Here is a 10,751-nt window from a genome sequence, read left to right on the forward strand (position 1 = left end):
TTCATTTCCATGGATGCTGCCTGGCCTGTTGAGTTCTTACAGCACTTTGTGTGTGTTGCTTTGGATTTCCAGCATCTGCAGAATTTATTGTGTTTAGGAAATACCAGTGACACAGGTTTATGGGATTTTTTCCATAATTAGTTGAAGGATCGGAGATTACAATGCTAAAGCTCTGAACAGCAGAGAAACTACCACTTAAGTACTTTGTACAGTTCTGATCACCACATTAACAAAAAGGGTTGATTGCTTTGGAGAATGTGGTGATTTATGAAGATGTTGCTGAGAATGGAAAATTGTATCTCTGCAGAATAATTGGATAAGTTCAGGTTATTTACTTTGGAATAGAGAAGGCTGAGGGAAGAACTACTTAACATATATAAAATTATATTGTATGGGGACATAGAAAGAATAATTATGAAGAATCTAGTTCCTTACAGTACGGCACTAAGTAGTTGTCAGAAGAATTAGAGGGAAGAGCAGGAAATTATTTTCCACTCTTAGGGTGGTAGAACTCTAGAATGCACTATCTAGAAAAGTGATAGAAGCAGAAACCCTTTGCATATTTAAGAAGTAACTGGGTGTGTACTTGAAGAGTCATGACTTGCAAGGGCTATGGACGCAGTGCTGGATTGGAGGCAATAAACTCGCAACTGACCCAGATTTAATGGATCCTGTGTTATAAATGTTTTACTATTCCGCACATAAAAAACAGAGGATTTTACTCAAATGGTCTGTGAGATGAATGTTCCACAAGCATCTCCTCTTTGATTCCACCACATCTATATAGCTTTTAATTTTATATCGTCTTATATAATGCAGGTACTTAGCTCATACTCTATGTTGTAGCAAGCTTGATCTGCTAACTGTTGTTTGCCAAAGAAATGTATTTACAATAATCTTCGAATTGTCGCCATTGAGAAACAAAATCTGCCAGAAAACCTCAACAGGAGAGACAGCTTTTGCAGAATGTAAAGCAGTGCAGACATCTCTGGTTGAAGATATTTCGTTTGAAGTTTCTCTTTCCACAGATGTTATCTGGCTATCTGAGTGCTGTCGGCATTTTCTATTTTGATTTTGGCTTTCACTGTTGTCAGTTGTCCTTTTGAGTCAAAATTTTGTGTTGACCTATTTATATAGTTTTAAATTCTGTTCACTGATCCAGAAAGTTTGAATACCTAAAGAGGGGAAAAGATCTTTGTTGGATCTTGAATGCTCAGTTCTGTCCAACAAGAGGATTCTGTTCTATCTCTTGCAGAAAGTATCACAGAACCCAAGTTTTGATAAATCTGTTTACATGCTTGGAATCCTTCTAGGTAAGCAGTTACTGACTGTTGCTGGCATTCAATTAAATACTAATTTAAAATTATTCCTTGGTGTATTTTGGCACCCCTGTGATATTTAAATCGGCTGCAGATCAGCGTTTACGCAAAGCTGACTACACAGCAGGGTTCTGAAAGAGGTGGCTGAAGAGATTATGGAGGCATTAGTAATGATCTTTCAAGAGTCACTGGATTCTGGAATGGTTCTGGAGGTCTGGAACATTTGCAAATGTCATTCTACTCTAGGAAGGGAAGGGGGCAGAAGAAAGAAAATTATGGGCCAGTTAGCCAGATTTGATGTTGGAGTCTAATATTAAGGATGAGTTTTCAGGATACTTGGAGGTGCATGATAAAATGGGCCAAGTCAGCATTTGGCATATTTAGCTCACGAGAAGGTACAAAGAAGGTTCAGGAAAAAGTCGAAAAATGCATGCCAGAAACAGAATGTTCATGGGGGATTTCAATATGCAGGTAGATTGGGAAAATCAGATTGGTTCTGCTTCCAAGAGGGGAAGTTTCTAAAACAAGAAAGAATCTGCAGATGCTGGAAATCCAAGCATCACACACAAAGAGCTGGAGGAACTCAGCAGGCAGGCAGCATCTATGGAAAAATAGCACTGTTGATGTTTCGGCCCGAGGCTCTAGAAAGCCTACAAAATAGCTTGTTAGAGTAGCTCATGGTTGAGCCCACCAGTGGATCATCTATTCTAGATTGATTGGGTGCCTTGCAATGAACTGAAATTGATTAGAGAGTTTAAGATAAAAGAACCCTTTGGGGAAAGTGATCATAATATGACCGAATTCACCTTGAAATTTGAGAAGGAGAAGCTAAAGTCAGATGTATCAGTATTACAGTGGAGTAAAGGAAATTACAGAGGCATGATAAAAGAATTGGCCAGAAATGATTGGAAAAGAGCACTGGCTGGGATGACGGCAGAGCAGCAACGGCTGGAATTTCTGGAAGCTATTCAGAAGATACACAATATATACCTCCCAAAGAGGAAGAAGTATTCTAAATGAAAGGTGACATAACAGTTGCTGTCAGGAGGAGTTGCTGCTCTAAAAATCCATCTCGTAAGCACTCTGGAAACTTCCTGTCCTGTAATCCAGCTCCAGCATCAATCCTCCTGCATATTAAAGTCTCCCATGATGATTATAACATTGCATTTTTGGCATGCATTTTCTATCTCCCATTGTAATTTGTAGGCCTCATACTTACTACAGTTTGGGGGCAGTCTGTGTATAACCCCATCATGGTCTTTTTACCCTTGCAGTTCCTTAGCTCTATCCACAATGATTCATCATCTTCTGACCCACTGTCACCTCTTTCTAATGGTTTGGTTTCATATTTTTTTTACCAATAGAGCAACATCACCTCTTCTACCTTCCTGCCTGCCCTTTAGCTACAATGTGAATCCTTGGACATTAAGCTCCCAGGTATAATGTTCTTTCAGCCTTGATTCAGTGATGCCCACAGCATTATTCCTACCAATCTGCAACTGTGTTGCAAGTTATTCTGCATTCAAAAACAACATCTTCAGTTTTGTATCCACCTTTTTCGATTTGGTCCACAACCTCTCCACTAATTGCTCAGACACTCTGGTCCCCATCCCCCTGAAACTCTAGTTTAAACCCTCCCCTCCCCCATGCAGCATTAACAAACATTCCTGCTAGGATATTTTGTTCACATTAAAGTTCTAAAGAGTATTTTTGGCTCTGTGAGCCACCAGCCTTAGGTTAAAATATATCTGTTGCGAGTGGGAAGATGTTGCTTTGCATTCCACTTGAGGAAACATCTTCTCTCAGAGGCTTTCAATTTTACTTTTATTAGATGTCACTCAGGTATTATATAATGACAGAAGAGAAAACTGGATAATGTTCAATGAAACATGTTTTAAAGAGGATCCTAACTAAAATGTATTGATAGAAAATCTTTTACTTTGTTTCTTTACAAGTTTACTATCTGTGTAAACCATATTATTTTCTCTAAACTGACCAACAGGACATCAGGAGGTAAAAATAATATTTGACCTATCCTAAAATTTGTTTTTGTTTGCATGTTAAGATCAAATGATTGCATATATTTTTATAATAGCTATTCATATTACTGTATCTGGTTGCTATTGCCTTTCGTAATATGTTTATGATACACTCCTATGTCTTTTGACAATAATGGAAGCAAGTCATTGGGAGATGTACAAGAGCGGCTAAATTGATTCATTGTTAGATTTTCTCCTTTCTGGAGCTCATATGCTATTTTTGAAGCTTTTGGAATGTGGAAGACGGATCAGCAAAAGGTTTAATGAACTAAATAGCTAGCTTGTATTTTTCCATCTGAATTTCGTAACCCAATGTCCTAAGCTTAGACAGTCTTTCCCAATCAGGACATGGCTGAAAAGAGGAACACACTCTCATGTGATTTGGTCACTTGTCCATTCTATGATTAAAAATATCTTGGATAATTTATATTCTGCAAACTCTCCTTGATACCATACTGAATAAAGTTATCACCACTTGAACTCTGGTCTCTAGAGTAATTTTTCTTGAACACTGAATTAACCAGAAAAGATTGAAAAGTTCCATGATTGCAATCCACTGACTTAAAGCACCATTTCAGAAAATGAGACCGATCTGGGCCTCAATGAGCAACACACACAAAATGCTGGAGGAACTTAGTAGGCCAGGCAGCATCTATGGGAATGAGTCCAGTCGATGTTTTGGGATGAAACCCTTCAGCAGGACAAGTTGGATTACTACTGTTCAAGAAGAAAGCCTGCACTATCTTTGCAAGAATAACAAGTGATGAAAAACATTTGGTCAGTAATACTTTATTCCAAGAATAACATCAAAAATGATTCCTGATATACAAACATGCATACATTTTAAGCAAAGCAACAATTAAAAGGCAGGCGATTTGGAATAGAAACCTTTGTTTTATATCTGGCTCTCAAGTTCCCAGTAACTTGAATGTTCTAATATTCTACCAATTAAAATGAAAGTACCACCAAGGCTTCTATTTGTAAGGATGATGTACAGGATAATAGTATTAACTTATTTCATTCAGATTATGTTGATGTAATAAGAGTCATTATTGTTCTTTCAAGGAAAAAGTGAAATGAGAATTAAAGTATGAGTCTTAGGAGATCCCAGAAGACAAGGAATAGGTGATATAGGAAGGGAAAGTAGATAGGTAGATAAGGTCATAAAGATGGTTTTTGGCACATTGGCCTTCATATATCAAAGGATTGAGTACAGGAGTTGGGATGTTATGTTGAAGTTGTATAAGACATTGGTGAGGCTTAATTTGGAGTATTGTGTGCAGTTTTGGTCATCTACCTATTGGAAAGATGTAAATAAAACTGAACAAGTACAGAGAAAATTTACAAGGATGGTGCCAGGACTGAAAGGCCTGAGTTATAAGGAAAGATGGAATAAGTTCGAATTTTATTTCCAGAACATAGAAGATTGAGGGGAGATTTTACAGAAGTATACAAAATTATGAGGGGTATAGATAGGGCAAGCAAGGTTTTCCACTGGGGTTGAATGTGACTATAACTAGAGGTCATAGGTTAAGGGTGAGACGTGACATGTTTAAGGGGAAATTTCTTCACTGAGAGTGTGATGAGATTGTTGAACAAGCTGCCAGTGCAGGTGGTGGATGTGATTTCTATTTCAATGTTTAAGAGAAGTTTTAATAGTTATATGCATGGCAGGGATATGGAGTGGTATGGTCAAGGTGCAGGTCAATGGGACTTTGCAGTTTAAATGGTCCAACTGAAGGGCCTGTTCTGTGCTGTAGTTTTCTCAGATTCTAAAAATGAATTGAAGTATGGGTAGGCACAGGCCATGAGTTGAATAGCTTCTGATTTTCTCCATCATTTGGCACATAATGTGTATTTTTAAAATGATTATAGTTATGTTGGAACAGAAAGGATAAAGTTGCAACAATCTACTGCCAACATCAAGTTATCTGGGTGAGATGACAAGTGTTTTAAGTTGTGACTTCTTTGTTCACTTTCCAATCTCCACCAACCACTCTGCTTCTCAATGTACCTTCTCTTGCAAACCCAGCAGATGCTACATCAGTTATTCCTACTAGAGAATACAGGTGAAGGACTGAATTGGACTACTTTCTATGTATTGTTTAGCATCTAATGATGAAAATGGAGATATAAAACACAGTAATGCGATAGGAGCAAGCAGAGGTCACCTGGGCCTTCAAGCCTGCTCCACCATGCAATACTAAAATGGCTGTTTTGCCCCAGGTCTTAACTCCTCCTTGGTGTCTGATTCCCTTTGTCTTGAATTCCCTGATCATTAAAAACGTACCTTTAAATACTTCTAGTGATTTCGCCTCCACAACTGTCTAGGGTGGTGATTTCCAAAATTGCACCACCCTCTCTGAGAATAATTTCCACAAACTCAGTTGTAAATGACTTCCCCCTTGTTTAGATTGGGTAACTGCCTTGTTCTGTCTGGAGCGATGTCCCGAGCTTACATTTACTTGTTGCTTTAATTTTCCATCCTATAACCACTCCGTTCTCCCTGTCTGTGGCTTCCTACATTCATACAAAGGATAAGCTCAAGAATCAGCACCTTATCTTCATTCTAGGCATATTGCAACCATAGGAATACTGTAGGGAATTAAATAATTTCAAATAGCCAGCCTTTCCTGTTTATCAGAATTGGCAGTCTAAGAGGAAGATATTAGGATCTATTTTCAATTGAAATTGTTACATTTTTACAGCTAACACAAAAATATGATTGAAGGATCAGACTCCAATTGGTAACAGTTAATTTTCAGTGTCCGAGGTCTGTACTTGTAATTCAAAGGCATTTCGTATTTCCATTTAATTTGTTATTAATAATCAATCCATTACTTCAGTCATTTTGTACATTTCGATGGTGGTAAAGTTCCACTTCTGCAGAACTTAACTCAGGGCAAAGAATTGCGGATAACTTTTGGATTTTTACATTTAATCATGCATCTGCTTTTTCCTGGCGTTACTGTGGAAGTTGTGCCTAAATAATAGAACCATTAGCCTCACCTTTACATCAACAGAAAATTATGGCTCATGAGGAGTTGATTTAATACATTGCTTTGCCAATTACTCCTACCAAACCTCCCACAAAATCATTTTAATGTTCCAAGGAATCCAAAATGTATAATTAACATTTACAAATAAGGTACAAAGAACATTTTCACAGCATAAACCTGAGGACAGAATTATGAAACTAAATATAATGCAGAGAATATTTAAAAATAACCAGGCAAATTTTGCTAATTGTACACAATTGCTTGTAATGTCTCAGAACAATAATTTCTTTGGAACGAATCTATACCATTTTCCCAATGGCTCTTCCTACCCCAGAAGGAAATTGTAGCAGGAGCCAAGGAAAATCTACAGAAATTTAAGTTTCTATTTATTCCAGAGAAAAATATGAAAACCACCAGAATTCTTTCTCCATTTTAATGACTATGTTTAACAGTTTAAAATAGATGTTGAAATAAGAAGATGGTTATTTTATATGAGCATGTTAAACATTTATAAAATAAAAAAAAAATCATGGTCACTTTCAAATCAATAGCTCATATTATCTAGTGTCCTTTGTTGTCTGTGGGCTCCTTTAGATTTTTTTCAGAAAGCTTTAAATCACTAAGGTGAGTGATAAATTATAATTAAAAATATAGTTCAATTTTTAAACAGACTGTAGAAGCTCATGCTCTTGTTCATTTATACATTGAGAAAAATGATCCAAAATTACATATATTTGGTGGAAAAAGATGTGAACGTTTGGTTTCATTAATTGTCGTGACCCCCTTGTACAGCAATTACTTGAACCAAACATTTCCAGTAACTGTAGATCAGTCCTGCACATCGACTTCAAGGAACTTTAGGTAATTCCTCCTTGCAAAACTGCTTCATCTCTGGGATGTAGGTGGGCTTCCTCGCATGAACTTCAGGTCCTTCCACAACATTTCGATAGGATTAAGGTGAGAACTTTGATACGGCCATTCCAAACATTAATTTTCTACTTTTTTTAAACCATTCTGTTATTCATTTCCTCTTGTCTTTCGGATCATTGTCTTGTTGCATATCCAACTAAGTTGGCGATGATTATTTAAAAAGAGAGTTTCGCGGGTGTTTGTCTATTGTATGGGGCCTATCAGCATTGTCAACAGAGCTCTATGAACTCAAAAGTAGATGGGATAAGCAGAATGGCCATTGTTGGGAGTAGGCCAATAGCAAGAGAAGAAGTGACAGAATTTGGCTCAAAAGAGGCTTCAGCTCGGAAGAGGCATCGGCTCTGTGTAAAGCATCTGTTAAGGTTTCCTTTTTGTTTTTTTTCTCTCTCTTACTGTACCATTTAAATGGCTGTGGTGTGTTCTTTGTGCAGGATGTTGGAGAACTGGGAGACCCAGAGTATCCTGGGGAACTACATCTGCGTGAAGTACATCCGGCTGCAGCTCCTTGAAGACTGTATTAGGGATCTGGAGCAGCAGCTGGATGATCTTCGGCTTGTACAGGAGAGTGAGGAGATAATTGATCAAAGTTACAGGAAAGTAGTCACCCTGAAGTTGCAGGAGGTGAGTAGCTGGGAGACTGTCAGGAGAAATGGAAATCAGCAGTTAAAGCAGAGTCCCCCTGTGGCCATTCCTCTTAAAAATAAGTATACTGCTTTGGGTACTTTTGTGGGGGATGATCGGGTTACAAGCATTGAGCATGGATCCATGGTGCAGAAGGAAAAGAGAGAGAAGAAAGGAGCGGTAGTGATAGGGGACTCAATAGTGAGGGGAACAGACAGGAGATTCTGTGGACGTGAATGGGATACCCAGATGGTATGTTGCCTTCCAGGTGCCAGGGTTAGGGATGTTTCAGATCCACAACATTTTGGAGAGGGAGGGGGAGCAGCCAGATGTTTTGGTACATATTGGTACCAATGATATAGGAAGGAAAAGCAAAGAGGTTGTGAAAGGAGTATTTAGAGAGCTAGGTATAAAACTGAGAAACAGGACCTCCCAGGTTGAAATTTTTGGATTTCCCAGTGAGCGTAGAACAAGGACAATTTGGCAGATAAATGCGTCATTGAGAAGCTGGTGCAGGGGACAGGGCTTCAGGTTCTTGGATCATTGGGATCTATTCTGGGGGAGGTATGACCTGTTCAAAAGTGCCAGATTGCACCTGAACCCAAGGGGGACCAATATTCTCATGGGTAGGTTTGTTGGAGCTGTTGGGGAGGGTTTAAACTAATTTTGCAGGGGGATGGGAACTGCAGTGAAGGGACTCAGGATAGGAAGGATGGTAAAAAAGTAAAGATAACCTGCAGTCAGACTGTCAGGAAGGACAGGCAAGTGATTGGATTTTGATGCAACCAACAGGCTGAGTATGCAGAATCAGAAAGGTTAGCAAATACGGTACTCAAGGTGTTGTATGTAAATGTGCATTGTATAAGAAATAAGGTAGATGATCTTGTTGCAATATTACAGATTGCCAGGTATGATGTCGTGGCCATCACTGAATCGTGGCTGAAGGATGGTTGTAGTTGGGAGCTGAATGTCCAAGGTTACACATTATATTGGAGAGATGGGAAGGTAGGTAGAGGGGGTCGTGTGACTCTATTGATAAAGAATGGCATCAAATCAGTAGAAAGATGTGACGTAGGATCGGAAGATACTGAATCCTTCAGGGTTGAGTTAAAAAACTGCAAGGGCAAAAGGACATTGATGGCAGTTATATATAGGCCTCCCAACAGTAGCTGGGATATGGACCACAAATTCCAAAAGGAAATAGAAAAGGCAGGCAATGTTGTGGTAGACATGGGAGATTTTAACACGCAGTTTGATTGGGAAAATCAGTTTGTAATGGATCTCGAGAGAGTGAGTTGGAAGTAAATTGGAAGGAGCTGCTGGCAGGGATGTCGGCACAGAAGCAATGGCATGTGTTTCTGGGGAAAATGGATGTCAGCACAGAAGCAATGGCATGTGTTTCTGGGGAAAATGGATGTCGACACAGAAGCAATGGCATGTGTTTCTGGGGAAAATGGATGTCGGCACAGAAGCAATGGCATGTGTTTCTGGGGAAAATGTGGAAGGTGCTGAACATATGTATTCCAAAAATGAAGAAATACTGAAGTAGTAAAATAATACAACCATGGCTGACAAGGGAAGTCAAAGCTATTGTAAAAACAAAAGAAAGGGCATACAACAAAGCAAAAATGAATGGGAAGATAGAGGATTGGAAAGTTTTTAACCCAGGCAATCTGTTCATATTCTATACCTTCACAGTATGGTCCTGGCCCAAGAATCCCCTCATAACAAATGTCTATACAAAATTTTGAACCACAGATCTATTTAAAATGCATAAATAGCCCATCTGACATTAATAAATGGGTGATTAATCCTTAATTAATGTTTCAGAGATCTAAAATCCATTTCAATAGATATGGGCCAAATTTGATCCAGAACAGCCTCAATGTACAAAAATTTGGAGCACCTGTACAAAAGTATAAAATTATTAAATATTTTCATTTTTGCTTATCTTGGGTCACTTTAGGAAAAGTCATCAAATTTCAGCTAAAAAAATGGCATTTAGGGTGTTTTTACTGCTGTCAAATGTCAGAACAGGTCAAATTTGATCTGAGCAGTATGTAAGGGTTAAAAACCTACTTAAAAATCATTAGAAGGGAAAAGGTGAACTATGAAAGCAAGCTAGCAAGTAATATCAAAGTAGAGAGTAAAAGTTTTTTCAAGTATGTTAAAAATAAAAGAGAAATGAGAGTGGATATAGGACTGCTAGAAAATAGGGCAGGAGAAATAATAATGGGGACAAGGAGATGGTATTTTGCGTCAGTCATCACTGTGGAAGACACTAGATGTAGTGTGTGAAGGAAGAGAAGTGGGTGCAGTTACTATTACAAGAGAAAAGATGCTCAAAGAGCTGAAACACCTAAAGGTACATAAGTCACCTGGATCAGATGTACTGCACCCTAGGGTTCTGAAAGAGGTAGCATTTGAGATTGTGGTGAAATAGAAATGATCTTTTAAAAATCATTGGACTCTGGCATAGTGCCAGAGGACTGGAAAATTGCAAATGTTACTCCACTCATTAAGAAAGCGAAAGGCAGCTGAAAGGAAATTATGGACCAATTAGCCGGACTTCAGTGGATGGAAAGATGTTGGAGTCAATTGTTAAGGAAGAGATCATGGAGTAGTTGGTGACACAGGACAAGATAGGACAAAGTCAGCATGGTTTCCTTCAGGGAAAATCCTGTTGGAATTCTTTGAGGAGATTAGAAGTAGGATAGATAAAGGGGATGCAGAGGATGCTGTACATTTATACCCAGAATGCCTTTGACAAGGTGCCACACATGAGGCTATTAACATGGTTATTAACATGGTTAGAGCATTGGCTGATTGGTAGGAGGCAGAGA

The sequence above is a fragment of the Hemitrygon akajei genome, chromosome 9 (assembly GCF_048418815.1).
Source record: "Hemitrygon akajei chromosome 9, sHemAka1.3, whole genome shotgun sequence".
NCBI classification, from domain to species: Eukaryota; Metazoa; Chordata; class Chondrichthyes; order Myliobatiformes; family Dasyatidae; genus Hemitrygon; species Hemitrygon akajei.